Source organism: Odocoileus virginianus, chromosome 12, assembly GCF_023699985.2.
Source record: "Odocoileus virginianus isolate 20LAN1187 ecotype Illinois chromosome 12, Ovbor_1.2, whole genome shotgun sequence".
NCBI lineage: Eukaryota > Metazoa > Chordata > Mammalia > Artiodactyla > Cervidae > Odocoileus > Odocoileus virginianus.
This window is the reverse complement of record NC_069685.1, coordinates 55,911,317-55,933,525: the sequence shown is the minus strand read 5'-3', so window position 1 is coordinate 55,933,525 and position 22,209 is coordinate 55,911,317. Positions and strand designations below refer to the sequence as shown.

Sequence of the window (22,209 nt, the reverse complement as noted above, 5' to 3'; positions counted from 1 at the left end):
ACACGACTGAAGCGACTTAACGTACACACACACACAGGTTGGTTTTATCAGTAAGTATACCCTTAGGTCACTTAGATGCCAGGCTGTCAGGAAAAACTAGCCAGGTCTCTGCAAGCTCAACGATCCTGCTGTTGATGGTTTCCTTATGTATCGCCCAAGCATGGCAAATGCAGTTACCCAATGACATCTGCGCCCAAACTCGAACTTATTTACAGTAACTACACCTGCTTCTCCAGTAAGGAGGTCCTGTGTAATTGAGTGGACTGGGCGGGAATTAGATCTGGGCCCATGATCTATACAGCCTGCCCATAGCTTAATCTATGTCAATTATTTCCACTGATCACTGTTCTGTAGCAAAATTGAACCATGTGGCTTTTGGAAGGCCAAGAGAAGGGGCAGCAACCGATACATTCAGAAAAGGGTCCTCAGGATAGCGTGACTCGTCAGTCCTAAGACGACAATAGCTTTGGGAGTGGGCTTGGCTATTTTTTCCTCATAAACTCCAAATGCTCTCTTCCTGGCACCCTGGGCATCTTCTTCTCCAGGAAGCTTTTCCTTCCCCTCCTAACGGTATCCACCCTGTTTTGAGATATTCTTTATTTGTCCGTCTCTCTGACTGGCATTTCCTGAACATCAGGATTGTGTCTTGTTTATTTCTGTATCGCTAGCATGTCATCCAGTGCTGGGTACGTGGCAGACGCAGAGGGATTGCTAAATTGTTGAACTGGAAATAACGGGGGAAAAAAAAGAAAGGAGAAGAATGTCTCTCTCCACCCTAAGGCTCCATGGGCTTCCTGCCCATCGGCTACCTCTTCCTTCTCACGAATGTCAGTGGAGGGTAAAGCATGGTTTGTTGTAAATAATGCATTTGGCATTCTGGAATTGAGACAGGGTGTGAGAAGCAACCTGAAATGGCCTCAAAATAAACTCCTTTTTAAAAAATTGAAGTATAATTGATTTGCAATGTTGTGTTTCAGGTGAGTGGCAGAGTGATTCACTTATGCATATATGTATATCTATTCTTTTTCAGACTCTTTTCCACTATAGGCTAGTATATTAAATATAATTCCCCATGCTGTACAGTAGGTCCTTGTTTATCTCTTTTATATATAGTGGTGTGTATCTGTTAATCCCCAGTTGCAAATTTATCCCTCCCCTCTACAAATTCTTGGCTAGTATCCAAGGCTTTCTCTTCTTTTCTTTCTTTCTCCTCCCTCCCCTCCTCTCCTTTCTTCTCTCTTCCTCTCTCTCTTTCTTTCCCTAGGACCCTGAATATTACATTTGATCATATTTTTCTTTTGAAGGGTCCACTTGTATAATTAACACATAGAAGGTTCTGAGAAGCCCTATCATAATAAAGAAACTAGAATCATTTTCTTCAACTCAATATTTTACTGATTATTTTGACCCTGGGGCCATTTTTTTTAATATATACATACCCTTCCTCCTCTCCCAACAAAGTCCCACTAGAAGTGTTCCCTCGCACTCCTTCTTGTTTTATGGTGGAGGGGTGTATGGCAGTCCAGATGAGGGGGGACTGGTCTCTTTGGAGACTTTTATTGTAATAGTATCTTATAATATTACATTATTGTAAAAATGTAGTTGACAATTCATCCCTGGGTTCTTTCATTCAAGTGTTCTCAGACTCATCCTGTATTATTCATGACTGTTTTGGGTAGCAAATGGTAGAAACCCAATTAAAGAAGGGAAAAAAAGGGAGCTTCCTGGCAGTCCAGCAGTTCGGACTCCATGCTTCCACTGCAGGGGGCTTGGGTTCAATTCTTGGTTGAAGAACTAAGATCCCACATGTGGGGGTATGTGCTGCCCCACCCACCTCCCCCCGCCCCACCAAAAAAAAAAAAAAAAAAAAAGGAGAAAGAACCAAAATTAATTTGTTGGATCATCTAACTGTGAAGTTCAGAGATGGACCTGGTTTTAGGACCATAAAGACTCTATGAATTGCCCTTTCTCTCTTTTTATTTTTTTCTTTCTTTCCATTTTTAGGTCCATTTCTCCTCTGCTTATACTGGTCTCATTTTCTTCTACAGCAGCTGAATTTCCTCCTTTGGTGAGGGAGTGGAGAAGGAGACGTGTGGTCAGAGGCAGTTTCAAGCTGATATTATACTAACTTGTTCACTCCAGAGTGAAAAGCTCTTTTTTTCTCTAGTATCTTTGTAAAAACTCCAGGCAAGGAATATGGTTGGTTGGTTTGGTTAACCCCTCCTCCTTTTTATGCCACTCATTCTGGTCATTGGGATAAGAGTCTACAATACCCAGTTTGGGTGGCACGCCTACACCTGTGGACAGGAGGCTGGGATAGTTTGTGATTTTCAGCCCATCAAAACCTCACAGAATGGGTTTCTCAAAGAAAGAGGGAATGTTATTTCTAGAAGACAGCTAGACATGGAGTTCCAGGTAGACTGAAATAAGATTCCATTATACCTTCTTCTACTATCACCTTGTAATCTTCGACTTTTGTTTAGCAGCCATTCAAGAATTTATATTATAAGCAAGATGGCAGAAATAATCATTTGGTCCCTAGTGGGGCCATACTAAGTTAGGGTGTCTCATTTAGGGGGCATGAAATGAACAAATATTACTTTCATCCGAAGATTAACTATCTCATAGAATTGAGGTCTGTTAGGAGAAGGGAGAATGTTAAGTGTGTTACAGCCTAACCCATTATGGAAATACTCTTCAGGTTAATCCAACAGTTTAGCACCTTGGGGATGCCCAATATGGGTTTTCAGCTACTTATCATTCCCACAGTCCCCTTTCCTGAAGATTGAATGACCTTTTTCTGCGGTGGTACCTACCTGGACAGCTACATTATCAGGGTTCTTTGGGGTCTGAGGAATCTATGCTCACCCAAACAAATCCAAGTTAAAGGGATTTTTATTGTAAGCTTATTCTCAATAATAGGGAATATTATTATCATTATTGATAACAGACTCACAACACAAGAAGGAGAAAGGTACTTTGAGAGATTTGGAGTTGAGAACTGGGAAGTAAAGGCCATCATTCCTCCTCCTGGGGGGAGGGGGCACGGTGGCCCTGTGGTCCCTCTCATCTTTGCTCCCTTTTGGAGTCTTCGCCATTCTCATTTAAAAATAAAAATAATTTGTTTTTTCTATTCTTTTTCAATTCTTTTCCCTGTTTAGATGATTGTAGAATGTTGAGCAGAATTCTCTGTGCTCTACAGTAGGTCCTTGTTGGTTAACCATTTAAAATACACACTGCTGGTGGCTCAGATGGTAAAGAATCTGCCTGCAATGCGGGAGACCTGGGATGGAGGATCCCCTGGAGGAGGGCTTGGCAACCCACTCCAGTATTCTTGCCTGGAGAATCCCCAAGGACAGAGGAGCCTGGTAGGCTGCAGTTCGTGGGGTCTCAGAGTTGGACATGACTGAGTGACTAAGTGGGAGCAGGAGGAGCATATTTAAAACTGATAACACATTCTCCTTCTTGCCCCGACCTGTCACTGCTTGGGGTGGCTAGGCCCATCGCCTCATCACTTTCCATCACGACCTCTCTACTCCCAGTGACTCCTATCAACTAGCAGGTTGGTTTACTGATTCTCAATTCTTGGAGCAGGATTTATGGCTGAATCATGTCTTGGTGGACAGAGCCCTTTCTAACGGCATATGGATGGTCTCCTGTTGATCAGGTTATCGCCTCTGGACCAGCCTGGGGCTGGCAGCACAAGACCTACAGGCTTTTCACTGAGGGCTATGGGAGGGCTATGGACCAGGATTCATCTCGAACCTCTTTGGTACTTCAGACAATTCAAGTAAGACACTGGACTAGTATGACCCTCATTTTTAATAAAATAAAGACACCATGCCAACCAAAAATGTCTTTAGACATTGTCAAATATCCTCTGGAGAACTAAATTATCTTCCCCAGTTGAGAACCCACATCCTAGAGTAAGAAGATGACATAATAGGTGCTGACTCAGTTTCAGCTGAGACCACAGATTTCAAAGGACCTCCGTGTTTCAAAGCAAAATGCTAACTCACCTTAGAGATTTTCAAAGGAAGTATCTAAAAACCAAATGGTTGTTCCAATGGCGTTAACCCATGGATACTTCAGGGCGAGCCTCCTTCACCCCCACTTGCAGCTCAAGTCTTGACTTCTTCCCCGATTTCTTCTTCCTTCTCATTTTTGGCCTGTTCAGGAAGGGGATGGCAGTGTCCATAGTCCACTCATTTATCTTCTTAGTCATTTTGTTTTTCAGTCCACAGGCTACCCTGTCCCTATCTAATCAGGGGGCTGCTTCCTGTTTTTGTTCACTGCCATTCGTCCTGCGGGAGCGATTTTTATCATCAAACAATATGAAAATAGAATGCTAGGAATTGGCACCCCTCTCCTGTTGGAAGGCCATGGGCCTGGCCAGTTGGCTTGGGCAGAAGATACGGAAACAGCAGGGGACCCAGCCATGTATTGTGTGTGGGACAAATACCAAAGCATGCCTCTAGTTCCTTCACATGGAGGCCCCTCAAAAAAAGAAAAATAATGATGCAATTTGTTTAAACCTAAAGACATGTATTTACAAGCACTTCATGGTCCTTCTTCCTGGGGAGCGGGGGGCAGTTTTCATAGTTTGATGAATGGGTTCCTTCTGCCATCCGGAATGTGCACAAAGGTGGGCATTCCCATTCAAGGGTGGGTCTTAGCTTCCTCTCTGGTCAATGTCTGCCGCCGGGAAGGAGCCATGGTTCTCAGTGTTGTGGCAGAATGGCAGCATATGGGTGAGATATCGGGGTGAGCAGGAAAACTCAATGATATGACGTCCTCAAAAAAGCAGTTTTCTCTATAGGTTCATCAGTTTTTGCCATTGCATGAACTTAGGGGACTCACGATCTGCCTGGTGGGAGGAAAGGTGACATGTTGGGCTTGGGCTCATGGGTCAAGCACCTCCAGGGTGCCTAACGTCAGTTGTTATTATTGTTTAGTTCCTCAGTCGTGTCTGACTTTTTGCAACCCCATGGACTGTAGCCCACCAGGCTCCTTCCTCTGTCCATGGGATTCTCCAGGTAAGAATACTGGAGTGGGTTGCCATTTTCTGCTCTAGGGGATCTTCCTGACCCAGGGATCAAACTCGTGTCTCCTCTTTGGCAGGAGGATTCTTTACCGCTAAGCCCCCAGGGAGGCCCACCAGGTATCAGTAGTGCTGCTTCAGGGGAAGAGCAAGAATCAGAAGATCAAGAAGGAGAAAGCATGGTCACTATGTTCCTTTAAAAAAGGTTACCACTTCCTTAAAAAAAATCAGTCACATTTCTATTTCTTTTGCACATTCATTGATAAACCCTGCTTCTCCTTCTGTTTATTTCTCATCAAAAAAAAAAAAAAAAATCACCCGAGTTCAACACTCCAACGATTCCATTAATTACACATCATTACAAATCTGACCTGTGGTTGTAAATATGTGGCTTGCATGCCTTTATTCTCCATCCCAGACCCACAGCAGACACTGCTGATCAATCATGACATTCTTTCTCCCATTTGTTGCTGTGGCTTTAGAATCATTCCTAGAACATCATTCCAAAGTAAAAAACATCCCTTCCTGTCCCTCTTGGAAGATCCCTTTCCTTCAGAAACTATCATAAGCTCAACAGGCAGCAAATCAGTTGAAATGATTCACACATATGCCAACAGCTCTTAACCTTTTCCTTTCTGGTGGCTCAGTTAGTAAAGAATTCGCCTGCAATGCAGGAGACCTAGGTTCAATCCTGGATCGGGAAGCTCCTCTGGAAAAGGAAATGGCAACCCACTTCAGTATTCTTGCCTGGGAAGTCCCATGGACCGAGGACAGAGGAACCTGGTGGGCTACAGTCCCTGGGGTCACAAGAGTCGGACATGACTCAGCCACTGAGCCACCAGAGTTGCCAGATAATATACTCAGTGAAACACACTCAGTGAAATTGGAATTTCAGATAAATAACTGAGAACTTTTACTTTAAGTGTATCCTCACGTATTGCACGAGACATCCTTATACTTAAAAATATTTATTGTTCTTCTGAAATTCAGATTTTCCTGGGAGTCCTATATTTTTACTTGTGAAATCCATGTCTACTACCTAACACCCACTTCTAGAAACAGAGATGGGAGGCTGTAACCTGTATAAATCTGTAAGGTCATCATTTCAGGTCTGAGCCAAGAAGAGGTGAGACTTATACTAGTAGACCTTGGGAGGGTAACTACTTTGCCGCCAGCTATGGTGGGAGGTGAGAGTCTTTCTTTGTCTTGATATTACACTCCATCTTCCTACTCAGCCTATAAAACAAATAGGGGTACTGAGACATATTGGGCTCACAAAACTCAGTAGCTTTTGCATAGTTAGACCCTTCAGCATTGCCTTGGAAGTGGGAGCTGACTAGACAACCTGATTGTAGCCAACCAAGGCTCGCTGGAACCAGCTGTGTTTTTGAGGATGTGGAGTTTTAACTCGAGGGCATAGTGGGAAGGATCAGAGAGGAGAAACAGAGGCAGAGTCCTGGAGAGATCTGATTTCTGTGCAGGATTTAAGATGTTGAAAGCCGGGATTAAAACACTGCAGTGTGGCTGCATTGGCTGTGTCCACAGCGCTTTCTCTGACAGAGCTGGTCTTCATCGGGCACATCCAGGCATGGCCTCCCTACTTGTTTCCAGCAGGCAGACATTTCGATGGAGTCACTTGCCCTGCAAGATGTGACCTATTTTATGGACCACCCTTGATTTTAAAGGGTGCCAAGGTGGCAGATGGGCATGGAGAGTTGAGAACAAGTTCTCTGCCTCACCAGTATTTCCCCCAATTTTCTGCACGTTTGAGTCACGTGCAGAGGTTTTACCAGTCCTGCTGTCCTGATGTCATGGCTCAGACCCATCCGATCAGAAGGTCTGGGGATGGGGACCAGGCCTTGCTAGAAGATTCCAGGAGATTCCTGTGTGCAGCCACGTTTGCGAACCACCGGCCTATGCTCAACGCGCTTCTCCTGCTCCAGCAAATGCAATCTCAGCTAGACATCCATGGATCTGCCAGGGTGGGTGGTGGTGGGGGGGGATATGGAAAGTCGCCCTTCCTTGTCCGTCCAGGGGGAGGAAGAAGGGGGGCGGTCCCCTCAGGATAGAGTGGCATTGTTTTGTATCAGTTTCTGGCTTTCTAGCTTGGCTGGGTTGGCAGAACAAAGAAGGCTTCATGCAGGACAAAAGCGCACTGTTTCACCTAATGAGGAACAGTTGAGAGGTCTGGTGACAGCGCCCCATCAGTGAGGGACAGAGGGCGGCAGAAGAGAGAGGCTGTCGGGCCGCCTAATGAAGACCAGTTGAGAGGTGCCGGCCAGACACCAGACTCAGCTTTCTTTGTGAGGCCCCAACACTTGCCCCCCCACCTCTCCTGTCTCAAGAGGCTTGGCCCTGCTTCCAGAGGGAGAGAGAGACAGAGACAGGCTTAGATTCATCTGTCACGGTGACGGGTCCTGACCTCATGACCTCTTGAGCCGTGCCCTCCGGCCCCTGGATTTGACCTTTCCAAAGAGCCCCCGGTCCTCAGCCAGAAGGTCCCTATTGACTACCTGCTAGTGGCCACCTGCTGAAGCAGCCCCTGAGAAATGAAAGCCGGCAAATGGTCCACCCGGGACCCTTTGAGGCTTTGCCGGATGGAGTGCTGTGTGCGGGCCCCCGAACCAATCTCTCTAATTGTGTTGCAAGATGCCTTTCTACTTCTTTTTAAGGGCTTGGAGCTTTGTTGAACTTGGGGCTTGTAAAGAACAGCACCGTGAGACCAAGGAAGAGACAGAGTTGTTGGGAGGACCTCTGAAGTCCTCCTGCTTGCCTGAGGGTCTAGTGCAGGCAGGTGATCTGGCAGGATGTTCCTTTTGCAGGGCACTGGCTTCCAGAAACACAGCCACTCTGCGGTCTTTATTGGAACACTGTGCATCACTCCATAAACAGGCTGGTGTTTATCCAGACCCTTGAGTCCTTCCCTCGGTCATTGTAGAGATTGTACCACATGGAAACTGCCATTATTTTTTGTGATTAAGATGGTCAAACATTGGCAATTTCATAGCATGTAAGCTAATGAGGGGACTTCTGATGGCTCAGCTGGTAAAGAATCCGCCTGCAATGCAGGAGACCCTGGTTCGATTCCTGGGTCAGGAAGATCTCCTGGAGAAGGGAAAGGTGACCCCCTCCAGTATTCTTGGGCTTCCCTGTGGCTCAGCTGGCAAAGAATCTACCTGCAATGCAGGAGACCCTGGTTCAATTCCTGGGTTGGGAAGATCCCCTGGAGAAGGGAGAGGCTACCCACTCCAGTATTCTGACCTGGAGAATTCCACGGACTTCCATGGGGTCACAAAGAGTCAGACACGACTGAGTGACTTTCACTTTCACTTTCAAGCTAATGAGTGAATTGGATAAATTGGATCTTCTCTAAAAAAAAAAAGTAATATAGCAGTTACCTATTAACCCCCAAATTACAGGCTTAAAAGGGCAAACATTTATCATCTGACAGTTTCTGTCAGTTAGGACTTTGGGCTGCTTAGCTGGGTGAGTCTGGCTCAAGGTCTCTCTTGGGGCTGTTGTCAAGATGTCAGCTGGGGCTGCAGTTTCATGTGAAGGCTTGACTGTGGTCAGAGGAGCCACTTCCAAGATGGTTCATTCACATGGCTGTTGGAAGGAGCCACTTTCTTGCCTCAAGTGGACCCCTCTACGGGGCTGCTTGAGTGTCTTCATATCATGGCAACTGGCTTCCTTCCAAATTAATGATCCAAGAGATGAGGAAGCGGTATTGTCTTGTCTAGCCTTGGGAGTCACCCTCTGATGCTTCCACAATATCCTATTGGTTACGAAAGCCAGCCCTATTCAACGAGGAGGGGAACATACAAGTATGTGAATGGCAAAGGCCAAGAGTCTTGGGGGCCCATCTTGGAGGTTGGCTACCACAGAAGGACCTAGTTTCTTACCTTCTTCTGCAATGTAATGATTTACTGCTCCTCTGGTCACTTCCTCTCCCCACTTCCTGATGCATCTTCATGTTATTTGAAGGCTTAATCTCTCTGTCAGCTCTCTTCCTGTCTCCACTATGCTAAATGGGAGTCTGGGTTGCCCAAGAGCTTTTAAAACTTGTAGCTGGAGAAGTAGCAGGAATAGACAGTGTCAGCAAGCACAGACATCCTTTTCTGTTCAGCTGCCAGGGTTTTGGTGCCCAAATCCTTTTTTGAGAAAATTTCAAAGCTGACAAAGAGGACATTGGTATGGCATTTATTGTGTGATTAATTTATCAAATATAGTTAAGCCTCCCAAGAAACTCTAGCTTACACATTTTCCCACCAGCAAGCACAGAACAAGGTAGTGAAAGATGCTAATATTTATTGGGTGTTTACTGTGTGCTGGACCCTTGACTGAAGGCTTTGCCTGCCTTATCTCATTTAATTCTCATCATAACCCTGGACTGTTGGCACTACTATTATCTTAGTTTATAGAAAATGAGATTCAGAAAAGTTGGACTTGTCCACTGTCACATGGCTGTTTTGAGTGGTAGGATTTGAACGCCCGTATGTGACTTTGGAGTCTGAGCTTAGAACCATGATAATGAACCAGTTTGAATGAAGGGGAGGGAGGCTAGACTGGATGACCCTTCACATCCATTCCATACTGTGACTCAGGGATTTCAGACTTTGGTTCCTGCTGTGTCATGGCGGGTGAGCCTCTCCAGAAGCTGACTCTGAGATGAAGATTAGCATGCAGGAAGTTTACTAAGGAGATGTCTTGGGGCCAGTCACTGTAAAGGGAGGGTAGGGAACCAAGATTAGGTGGAGAAAGAAGCTGGGTTTTGATGTGAGCCCAGGAAGGGCCTCAGCCAGCCCATGGGGCATCTGGAGCTCAGATGGGTCCTTCACAGACGTCCCAGATTGGGGTGAGGAGTCTGGTCTCTTACACCCCGATGTGGATCAGTTACCTAGTGTGGGCTCTAGACCCTCTTCCATCTTGGAAATATCCAAAGAGGGCTGACTCCAGAGGACCATCTTTCAGCATCACTCCCAAGCAACAGTGACAATAAAATCCTTCCTTTATGAAGGGAGATCTAGGGGGTATGTCAGTCTTTGGTGTCAGTTTCTAATATAATTAAGAAAGTCTAAGTTTATAGACCCAGATTCACAGATGCACATACAGGCACATACATATACACACCTGCACTCATAATGGGCAATTCTAGGCAGCAGTAAAGAATAAATTCAGCTATAAAAACTAACTTGAGTGTTCAGAAAAAGGGACAAAATACATTTGAGAGCTTCACAGGAATTTCTGTCCTTTGCAGTGTCCAACTATCTGTGTTAAATCTGTCCACTTCTGCCCTCAGCATAGATATACCCAATCACCAAACAAAATATCTGTATATAACACTACTATGTTTAAAATGGATAACCAACAAGGTCCTACTGAAAAGCACAGGGAACTCTGCTCAATGTTATGTGGCAGCCTAGATAGGAGGGGAGTTTAGGGGAGAGTGGATACACATATATGTATGGCTGAGTCTCTTTACTGTTCGCCTGAAACTATCACAACATATTTAATTGGCTAAACCTCATTACAAAATAAAAAGTAAAAAAAAAAAGAATATCTATATACATGGTACATAATGCAGCAATGTATATGGAACACACACCTACTTACAGACACGATTTATTCACACACTACACTAACAAGTACCTACAATATCCGCACATGTGTTTGTAGATATGCATAGCATGTGTATGCCCATTCAGGGTTTCCCAGGTGGCTCAGTGGGTAAAGAATCTGCCTGTAGGTGCAGGAGATGTGGGTTCAGTCCCTGGGTCAGGAAGATCCCTGGTGGCGGGCATGGGAACCCACTCCAGTATTCTTGCCTGGAGAATCCTGTGGACAGAGGAGCCTGGAGGGCTACTGTCCATAAGGTTGCAAAGAGTCGGACACGACTGAAGTGACTGAGCGTGCCTGCACATGTGTCCCTTTAAACACAACACACAGCTACGTGCCCCCAACAAGCATACAGATGGTGGGGTTAGTCTGAAATCAGTGAGAAATATCTCTTAAAGATGAAATTATCTTTTTATAAAAATAAGAATATAGTTGATTTACAATGTTGTATTAGTTTTAGGTGTATAACAAAGTTATTCAGTTGTACACATTTATAGTTATACATATACATATGTAAATATGTACATATATTCTTTTTCAGATTCTTTTCACTTATAGGTTATCACAAGATATTGAGTGCAGTTCCCTGTGCTTATCTATTTTACATATAGTAGTATATATATGTTAATCCCAAACTCTTAACTTTTCCAAAATTATCTTCAACAAATTGATTAAATTACCACACTTTGAGAGACATATGGGGAACTAGACCAGTTTGGGGAACAAAAGAAGCACATTTTACACCTGAAGCCCTCCCTGCGTCATAAGATGTTCATTGAGTAAAATGGGTGTGCAGTGTTCAGTTTAGATTATTTACTTTATCTCTCTGTCTCTGTGTCTTGTCTCTGTTCTTTCCCCTATCTGTCTCATCCTCTCTCTCAGTAGTTGAATTAGTATCAGATGAGGATGAGATGGTTAGATAGCATCACTGATTCAATGGCCGTGAACTTGAGCAAACTCTGGAAGATAGTGGAGGACAGAGAAGCCTGGTGCAGTGCAGTCCAAGGGGTTGCAAAGAGTCGGACATGACTCAGAGACTGAATAACAACAAAATAGACACATGATGTTTCTGCACAACATCATGTTATTTAGACACACACACACACATCCACACACCAGTGATGGAAGAGAATTCCAGTAAAGATGGAAAGTCAAGAATTCCTGCCTTTCTGAGCCCAAACCAGCAAATCAGTGGAGAAGCATGCATAGCTGTGGACCAAAGGTGGTGGGTCTGCTGTTGTCCTCATCACTTCTGTATCAGGGTGCTGTGTCTACAAGCCTCATTGTCAAAGAGAGGGCAACGTGGAAAGAGATGACTAGACAGGTCTGGCAAAGGTCTCTGGAGTGATTGGCCATAGGTCTCTTATCCTGAAAGCAAACACTTTGTAAGTTTGGAGGGCCCCTATCAGATCTTGTAAGGTTACTTCTCACCATCACCCATAGTTGGAACAGAGCTTTCTTTTTCTGGTCTTCTTAAGCAATCAAGTCCTTCTTTCCCTTTCCCGCTGCCTTGAACCCTCTCTCTTGCTGCCTGCTCACCTTACATTGTTTTGAACTGACCATTCCTGTTCCCACCTGTCCAAGATCAGCCCTCTTCTCTCTCTGGAAGATCCCTCCTGACGGTGGGCTGCCCATCTGTGAGTTCACCCTTCATTTCTCATGCAGGGTTTCCTTCTGTTCCCAAGTCCCATTTCAGCGCCCCCCTTCTGCGTTCCCACAGCCCATAACTCTCAGGCCAGGGGATTAACGTGGTGATTTATCTGCAAAATTCCTTGAGTGAGAGATGAGGAGGGAGGAAAGCCCAGACAGACCTTTGTCCCTGAATATTGAGTGGCGATTCTGTACATTTAGCAAATGATAAAATAAGCTCTGGGGGTCTGGAATGGGGGGAGGTGACTGGATGGTTTGAGTCCAGTTAGAGGGTATTGTCAGTCTGGAAAGTTCCAAGATTTCCTCTCCATCCTCTGCCCGACCTGTATGTATAGCCTGGTCCGCTTTTTGTTAACAATGTAACTCTCAGATACATTCCCCTTCTGCATTCCTACAGCCCATAACTCTCAGGCCAACTCATCTACCTTCTTTCAAGACCCCCTCACCCCCATGGAAATACCTGGTGGTTATATTAGTAACCACTTGACCATACTTATAAACAGCCATGGACAAAAAGACCAAAGAAACTGTCTTCTTGTATCACTCATCAAGGAAGGGGTAAGAAAAAAAAAATAGGAAGAAGGGATAGAAACAGAAAGTGTGATCAGGACATCCTTGGTGGTCCAGGAGTTAAAAGGTTTCAATCACTGGACTTGGACCTAAGGTCCCACATACCGTCGAACAACTAAGCCCACATGTCACAACTAAGACTCAATGCAGCCCAAAATAAAATAAATAAAATACATAAATTTTTAAAAGTGTGATCAAAATCTCTTTCCCACCCAACTTCGGCCATGATGGTTACCATTTGTGATGAATATCCCTAAAGATTTCCACATGGATAACTCCATTCACTACCTGTTGTTCGTTCTGTCGTAGGTGCCTTTTCTACTAGCTGGGAAGGGCTAATGCAACAGTGTACCTTCTCCTCTGGCTGTCTCAGGATCCCATGCCATCTGTAAGTCAACCAGCCTAGACCAAAGGCATAGTTTGTTGCTGTAACATAAAAAAAAGGAGACCAAAGAATGTTTCCATTTTATTTCATTTTAGTCCTTTTCTTAATAATGGCATTTCAAGAGCTCTGGAACCTCAGTGTGGAGGGAGGTGGCAATGCCCCTGGGATATGATAAAAATGCACAGGGAATGCTTGGAGGGAGATTGTGGCACCTGAATTGTGTGGTTCCTATATTAACGTATATGTAGAGAATCTAGAAAAATGGTACAGATGAACCTATTTGTAGGGCAGGAATAGAGACGCAGACATAGAGAACTGAAGTGTGGACATCGGGAGAGGGAGGGAGGGTGGGGTGAACTGGGAGAATAGGATTGACATATATATACACACTACTATGTGTAAAATAGACAGCTAGTGGGAACCTGCTGTAGTAGTGGGACCTCAGCTCGGTGCTCTGTGATGACCTAGGGGGTGGGGTGGGGATGGGTGGGAGGGGGGCAGGCTTAAGAGGGAGGGGTTATATGTATACATAGAGTTGATTCATTTCATTGTATAGTAGAAACTAACACAATATTAAGGTGACTATACCCCCATTAAAAAAAATAACAAATGTGCCAGTATTGATTTCTTACCTTGTGATAAAGGTACCAAAGTTGAGTTAGGTGTTAACAGTAGGGGAAACGGGTGAGGGGGACATAGAGAATGGTCTGTATTATCTTTTCAACTTTTCTGTAAATCCAAAATGATTCTAAAATGTAAAATGTAATATAAAAGCATTTGCGTGTATTGGTATCAATAAAAAAAGGCACCAAATAGAGAGCCTCTAAGAAAAGGTAAAGATCCCCTGGAGAAGGGAATGGCTGCCCAGTCTAGTATTCTTGCCTGGAGAATTCCACGGACAGAGGAACCTGCATGGGGCTGGGCTACAGCCCATGGGATTGCAAAGAGTCAGACAGGACTGAGTGGCTAACACACACACACACACACACACACACACACACACACACACACACACACACAAGAAAAGCTAAAGTGGATTTATTGGGAGAAGGGCTGAGACCCTGCCCAAGTCACCTGTGAGAAAAGGGTTATTCTGTTACTGCTGTTCATCTACCCAGAGGCTGGGGAGCTGGGGAAGCTGAGATAATGAAAGAGTACAAATAAACATGTGAGAGGAGAGAAATTGGTCAGGTGGTGATGGAAACACCCTCCCCCAGGCATCTTTGCTTCCTTCCAGCTGCTGGCTAAAAAAAGACTTGAGGGTGACATTCTATATTGAAGCTCAGAGTTCACTAAAGAGTCCTTGCCCCAGATTTTCAAATCCCCCATGGTTTACCCCTCTCTCCACTTAAAGCACTTCCTCAATGCCCTTTATTGCCTCTTTTTCAAAAGGGTGTCAACAGCCATTGGAGATCAATACACATTAGTCCATCTGTTTTCACTTTGAGGTGCTACATTCAGCATATGTCTTGCAGTTCTTCTGATTGATTACTTTGGAGCACCTCCATATTGCTTCTGAGTCGGAGTTCATTCTCTTGCCTTATCTGCAGTCGAAATTTCATTTGTAACCAACCAAATTTTTCATAAGATTTCTGGTAGAACATTGCTTCTCTTCGATGTTGCCCAAACCAGAGAAGAAGGTAGCATGCTCCAATCTTGAAGGTTCAAACCAGGAATATGCTGTCTGGTCCTTGACTTGGTTCATCTTTTTGGGTACCACGAGTATCCCAAAGTCCAGCCCAATGTACATCCATTTATTTACACAAGAGTCTGCAGAGCTGTTTTACTTTTTCAAACCAGATGCCAAAGCAACTAGCTGCATTTGGAAAAATGAACTTGTGTATAATGAAATCAGGAGGAGACTAATTCAGGTATGGCCCCACCCCCAATCCTGGGCCAATGCATTACTAGTTTTTTTTTTGTTTTTTTTTTTAGCATATGTGATCTTTGTTCCCTGACTAGGGATCAAACCCAGGGCCACTGCATGGGAAGTGCGGTCTCTAACTTTAGTCTTCACTGGGCCACCAGAGAAGTCCCACGTTGTGAGTTATAGACGAGCAAGCTCTGGAGGGCACCAGCCACTGTGTTCTGATAAACTGTATTTTCTATAGAAAATATAAAGGCATTTTGTAATAGGGACTGTCTCTTAGTGCTCTAGCCAATAATTCCTCACATCTGATGTGAGGTCAGATGACTGGGAACTGGGATATTTCCATGGTTGAGGTTGTGAATGCAAAAGTACAAATTACTGAAGGCTGACCAAAACCACATCATGAAACCCCTAATTACCCGTGTCCACTGAGAGAGGCATTTTAGCACAGATAATACAAAAATGAGTACCCAAGGTGTCATTTATCTTTGGTTTTGGATTATGTGCTATGACTGCTTCTTTTTGCATCAGATTTTCCGTGCTCAGTATTGTTATGATTATCATTATTAATTTTATGTAAAATCATAATATTTCAGAATTGCAGAGCTGGAAAGAATTTGGGGATTTGATAGTTTCAGGATTTTCAGACTGTGTTTAGTGAGGGTCCAGAGTTCTGGAGAGGATCCCTGGGAAGTAAGGGGAGGAAAAACAGGATGCAGGTCTCCCGTTGTACAGATAACAAACTGAGTCCCACAGAAAGGGTGAGAACTTTCTAGCTGGTTGGTGCTAGAGTTGCCCAGACCTGTGATCTTCTCTCACTGCAAAGAGAGAAATTCTTTTTTTATTCATCTTTCAGATTTGGCTTATTAAAATAATTTTTATCAAGTTGTTCTTGTCAGTTAATAAGAATTTGTTTTTCTTTTTACATAAATAGCTCTTTTTAGCATTATTACATTTTACTTAAAAAAACTTTTTTTGGCCACACCATGAAGCATGTAGGATCTTAGTTCCCTGACCATGTAGGATCTTAGTTCCCTGACCAGGGATCAAACCTGTGCCCCCTGCATTGGAAGCCTGGAGTCTTAACCACTGGACCACCAGGAAAGTCCAGGAGAAAATGGATTTAAGGAAGGAACAGAGGAAAAAAGAAGGAAACGAATACATATTTTCATCCTTATATCAGATCCTTTACATAATTTATTTCCTTAAATCTTTGAAACAATCCAGTGATGCTGGGATTATCACCTGCCTGCATGTTATAGACAGGAACAGTGGAACTTCAAGAAATGACAGAGTTTCTTGCCTAATGTAGAACAATCAGAAAGTGTCAGAGAGTGGATATCATGCTGCTTGTGCCAACCCAAGAGCTCGATCTTCCCAGGAGGGAACATGAAGAAAAATAACAGCCAAGGGAGGTGGCTCAATCCGATCCAGTAAAAATGGTGGCGCATGAAAGTCCAGGATGGATTTGTCAGGTGTGGCTCTGTGGGTGTCTTGGTGAAGAGAATGCACTGGCTGCCCAGTGCTTTGCTTTCCTTGTCTTTTTTTTTCAAGTTTTTCTTTCTTTATTTTGATGTGAACCATTTAAAAAATCTTTATTGAATTTGTTACAATATTGCTTTTTCTTTCTTTTTTCTTTTTTTTCTAATGTTTTGGTTTAATGACTACGAGGCTCATGGAATCTTAGCTCTCAGAGCAGGGATTGGAAGGTGAAGCCTTAATCCCTGGACCGCCAAACAAGTCCCTTCCTTGTCTTCTTTACAGACAACAGAGCACCCAGCAGAGATAAAACTCACTATGTACCAACCCTCAATGTACCCAACTAAGGAGCATCCAAAGACCAGTAAATTTCCTGTCTCCCAATTTGGCTGGGAATGTTTTTCTTGGATAATCACCCCATTTTTTTTTTCACTTCTTTTTCTCCCCTTGTAGCCCTTGGCATACTTCCATGCCACCCAGCAACTACAACAGAAGGGATATAAGATTTTCCCCTGAAGCCAAATTCCTTGGGTGTTAAAGTTGCATTGTTTTAAAAAGGTTGATGATGGCTTAGCCTCAGAAGAATAAATATGACACTATTCTTTGCTCCTTGCTAGGGAGGCACCTGTGGGGTGATGTCACCTGTCACTGGGAGACAAAGAAAGTCATGTTTGTTACTCTTTGAATGGTATCTCTGTAAGAGTCACTGACCTTGTTTGTTGAGGTCCAGCCTCTTGTCTAGCAGGTTGCGGCCTTTTTTTTTTTTTTTTTTTTTTTAAGGCTCTGTTCCAGATTTTTTTGTGAATGCCACCCTCTGAGATTTGGGGATTTAAGAGACCTGTTTCTAGTGGCTTCCATGATTTCATCTTTCTACCTGTTGCTCCTGAGAAAATGAGCTTCACATAGTAGAACAATTTATGATTCTGCCTAGCAGCTTTCATAGAAACAGGTGGCAAAGTGAAAGAGGATACATCTTTTCTCTTTTCACCTGGACCAGAAATTTCGGGCTAAGGAAATCATGAGCTTTTTTGTTTATCTGCTACCTTCTGTGAACTCTCGGTATATGAGAACTTGCTTTATACAAACCAAGAAAGCGATGTTAATTGTGAAGAATCTGATAAAGTTTTTTAAAAAGCACTACTACTCAACAAAAGACCAGTATTAAAATTGTGGAGGAGAAAATTCTAGAATTCTCCTTGGTGATGCCCTTTGATTCATGTGTAATCCTCATAGGTATTTGGTCTTGAATATTACAGATATTTATGGATTACCTACTACATGTTAGGGCTTTCCTGGTGGCCCAGACGGTAAAGAATCTTCCTGCAACATGGGAGACCCAGGTTTGATCCCTGGGTCATGAAGATCCCCGGGTCATGAAGATCCCCTGGAGAAGGGATTGGCTACCCACTCCAATATTCTTGCCTGGAGAATACCATGGACAGAGGAGCCTGGCGAGGTACATGGGGTTGCAAAAAGTCAGACATGATTGAATGACTAACACACACACGCTGCGTATTCAGTTCAGTTCAGTCACTCAGTAATGTTTGACTCATTGCAACCCCATGGACTGCAGCTCGCCAGGCTTCCCTGTCCACCACAACTCCAGCACTACTCACAATAGCCAAGACATGGAAACAACATAAATGTCCATCAACAGGTGAATGAGTAAAGAAGATGCGGTACATACATACAATGGAAGGCTCAGTTCAATTCAGTCATGTCCGACTCTGTGACCCCATGGACTGCAGCATGTCAGGCTTCCCTGTCCATCATCAACTCCCAGAGCTTGCTCAAACTCATGTCCATCAAGTTGGTGATGCCATCCAGCCATCTCATCTTCTGTTGTCCGCTTCTTCTACTGCATTCAATCTTTCCCAGCATCAGGGTCTTTTCAAATGAGTCAGTTCTTTGCATCAGGTGGCCCAAGCATTGGAGTTTCAGCTTCAGCATCAGTCCTTCCAATGAATATTCAGGACTGATTTCCTTTAGGACTGACTGGTTTGATCTCCTTGCAGTCCAAGGGACTCTCAAGAATCTTCAACAACACAGTTCAAAAGCATTAGTTCTTTGGCACTCAGCTTTCTTTATAGTCCAACTCTCACATCCATACATGACTACTGGAAAAACCATAGCTTTGACTAGATGGACCTTTATTGGAAAAGTAATGACTCTGTTTTTTAATATGCTGTCTAGGTTGGTCATAGCTTTTCTCCCAAGGAGCAAGCGTCTTTTAATTTCATGACTGCAGTCACCATCTGCTGTGATTTTGGAGCCCAAGAAAACAAGGTCAGTCACTGTTTCCATTGTTTCATCATCTATTTGCTATGAAGTGATGGGACTGGATGCCATGATCTTAGTTTTTTGAATGTTGAGTTTTAAGCCAGCTTCTTCACTCTCCTCTTTCACTTTCATCAAGAGGCTCTTTAGTTCCTCTTTGCTTTCTGCCATAAGGGTGGTGTCATCTGCACATCTGAGGTTATTGATATTTCTCCTTGCAATCTTGATTCCAGCTTGCGCTTCATCCAGCCTGGCATTTCACATGATGTACCCTGTGTATAAGTTAAATAAGCAGGGTTACAGTATACAGCCTTGATGTACTCCTTTCACAATTTGGAACCAGCCACTTGTTCCATGTCCCGTTCTAACTGTTACTTCTTGACCTGCATGTAGGTTTCACTACATATTAGGCAGTGTGATGGAAGTACAAGAGCAAACCAGACAGATGTTGTTTCTTAGGGAATTGGGGAGTTGACAGGTCATTGGGAAGGAGAGACATCCAGAGAGTATTTAATAAATTCAGTCCAATGAAGAAGAAGGGTGTATCACTGGGAGGGAACTTGTAAGAGGGAGTCTTAACTTTGGGGATCAGGGAAAATGCCCTGTGTGAAGTGACTCTGAATTCCTTGCCACCATGTCCTATTTCTCCAGTCTGCTAGACCCAAGCTTAAATGGTGTCATCTGAAAGTTTAATTCTCTAACCTAGAAGATTCCATGACCACGATAAACACTGTTAGCTCCGGATCATCCGTCATGTCTTGACACTCAGAGGTGATGTCAAATCTCTGATAACAAATCTTCTTTGAAGTTTGCTTCCCATCCTAACATGATTGTTGAGTCTAGATGTATCCTTCTATTCTTTATGCGAGTATTCAGTGATGGAGGGAGGCATGTGTCCTTTTTTTTTCTCTATATAGCTCAGATCTTCATTACAAAATGATAGCTGTGATGAAGCCTATTAACTATTCTGTCTCGTAGTAGGTTTAGGAGCTGTTAGAATCTCTGAACAGTCTTCTCACATTTCTACAGATTTATGAGAAGAAAGGGAGAAGGCGATGGCAGCCCACTCCAGTATTCTTGCCTAGAAAATTCCGTGGACAGAGGAGCCTGGTGGGCTGTGTCCATGGGGTCGCGTAGAGTCGGACACGACTGAAGTGACTTAGCAGCGGCAGCAGCAGCAGTGTGAGAAGGAAGGATGGAGACTTTTATCATCACTGTTATCAAAAAGGAAAAATAAAAAGACTTAGCTCCTCATTCTCTAAAACATTTAAGAGTTTGAATAGCCATAATTAGGTTTTTTTAAACCAAGAATTAGTTGATTATGACCAAGTGTATCCCAAGGATCATATGACAAACATTTGTATCAAACATCTATATGTTTTTAGGGAAGGTGTCTCTTCATTTTTATACTTTAATTATTTAATTTGTGAAACCAGAAGGTGAACTAGATAATCTCAAAGTTTATTTCTACTCCTAAAATTTCTAACTGATGTCTTAGACCTTAAAACATCTTATGATATTCAGATTTTATAAGATCTAGCCCACAGTGGGGGGTTGGGCTTTCCTGGTAGCTCTGCTGATAAAAAGTCCACCTGCAATGCAGGAGATCCTGGTTCCGTTCCTGGATCGGGAAGATCCCCTGGAGGAGGGCATAGCAACCCACTCCAGTATTCTTGCCTGGAGAATCCCCAAGGACAGACGAGCTTGGCAGGCTACAATCCATGTGGTCACAGAGAGTCGGACATGACTGAGACTAACCACAGTACAGCACAGCCCGTTGAGGACTTCCAAAATGGTCTTTGCTATCTAACACCAGCTAAAGCAACTGGGTGAACTTTGAAACATGACCCGAAATAGAGCTGCAGAGAAAATCCTTCAGCTCTAGGTAGGTACCATCTTGTTTTCGAAGACTAAGGAAGTCTCTGATCATCTGGAGTGTGAGAATATTCTGGAAGCTGGTTTGAGAGATTGGTAAGGCAATGTAGAGCAAGAGAGATAAGAACCTGCCAACGAATGTGCAAATAATGGACTGATTATCTCAATGAGTGGAGGGATAGATGAGGAAGTCTTCATCTCTGACCTGGGGGTGGTGATTCAATCACCCAAGTGGAATTCAGTGAGGAAATCCATCTCTACTAAAATAGATTGAGTGCTGTAAATGGTAGAAGCTCTAGGTTCAAGTCCTGCACCCTCCTGCCATATATACTTACTTGCCACATGGTTTTGATGGCTTTAAATAGCCTCTTTGACCTTCAGATTATTCAACTGGTAAATTGTTTTGGTGTGAGGATGCAATGAGACCCTACATTTATGAATTATTGCAATTATATATAAGCGTGTGTGCTCCATCATGTACTACTCTTTGCAACTGTTTGGACTGTAGCCCTCCAGGCTCCTCTGTCCATGGGACTTTCCAGGCAGGAATGCTGGAATGTGTTGCCATTTCCTCTTCCAGGGGATATTCCTGACCCAGGGATCAAATCCACGTCTCTTACATTGGCAGGCAGATTCTTTACCACTGAGCCACTGGGAAAGCCCTCATTGGCTCATAGGACATGCTCAATAGAAGTGATGAATCTGGTTAGAATAATGATTTCTTCACCCAATTCGCTGAAAAGCAGGTGGTCCACTTGATAGTAAAAGTCATCAAGAATGTGGGTAGCTAGTACTTGTTTTGCAGTCTGTAATTTGGAGAGAGTTTTTCTCATGTCTCCCAACAGCATTTTGCCTTTTTTTCCCCCCTCCAGTCTCTTTTTCACCTCTCTTTAGAACTTCTGCACATGCTGCTCCCTTCACCTGAGATACTCCTCCCTCACTTCTTCTACACAGTATACTCCTATTTTTTATTTTATTTTTCAATTTTATTTTATGGCCACATCAGGCAGCATGCAGGATCTTAATTCCCTGACCAGGGATAGAACTTGGACTCCCTGCAATGGAAATGTGGAGTCTTAACCACTGGACCACAGGGGAAGTCCCAGTACAATTCTACTTTTATTTTCAGGGTAAGTAGCTCTATCTTTCTCCAGGCTTCCTCTCCTGCCCTCCCCCATCGAGCCTGGATTACCACCCTCACTGGTCTCCTGCACCCTATACGCACCCATCCATGCGTGCTCAGTCGCTCAGTTGTGTCTGACTCTTTGTAACCCCATGGTCTGTAGCCCGCCAGGCTCCTCTGTCCTGGATGTTCTCCCAGGCAAGAATACTGGAGTGGGGTGCCATGCCTTCCTCCAGGGGGTCATTTCCGACCCAGGAATTGAACCTACATATCCTGCATTAGCTGGTGGATTCTTTATCGCTGAGCTACCAGGGAAGCCCTCT

General features: G+C 43.9%; 1 long non-coding RNA gene across 1 annotated transcript; it reads left to right on the top strand.

Annotated features, from left to right (window-relative positions):
- Positions 1 to 4,695: 4,695 nt before the first annotated feature.
- Positions 4,696 to 18,891, top strand: LOC139037715 (uncharacterized). The gene is made up of 3 exons (XR_011490554.1): positions 4,696 to 4,751; positions 13,187 to 13,265; positions 18,805 to 18,891. It is a non-coding gene; the product is annotated as an uncharacterized lncRNA (long non-coding RNA).
- Positions 18,892 to 22,209: the final 3,318 nt, after the last annotated feature.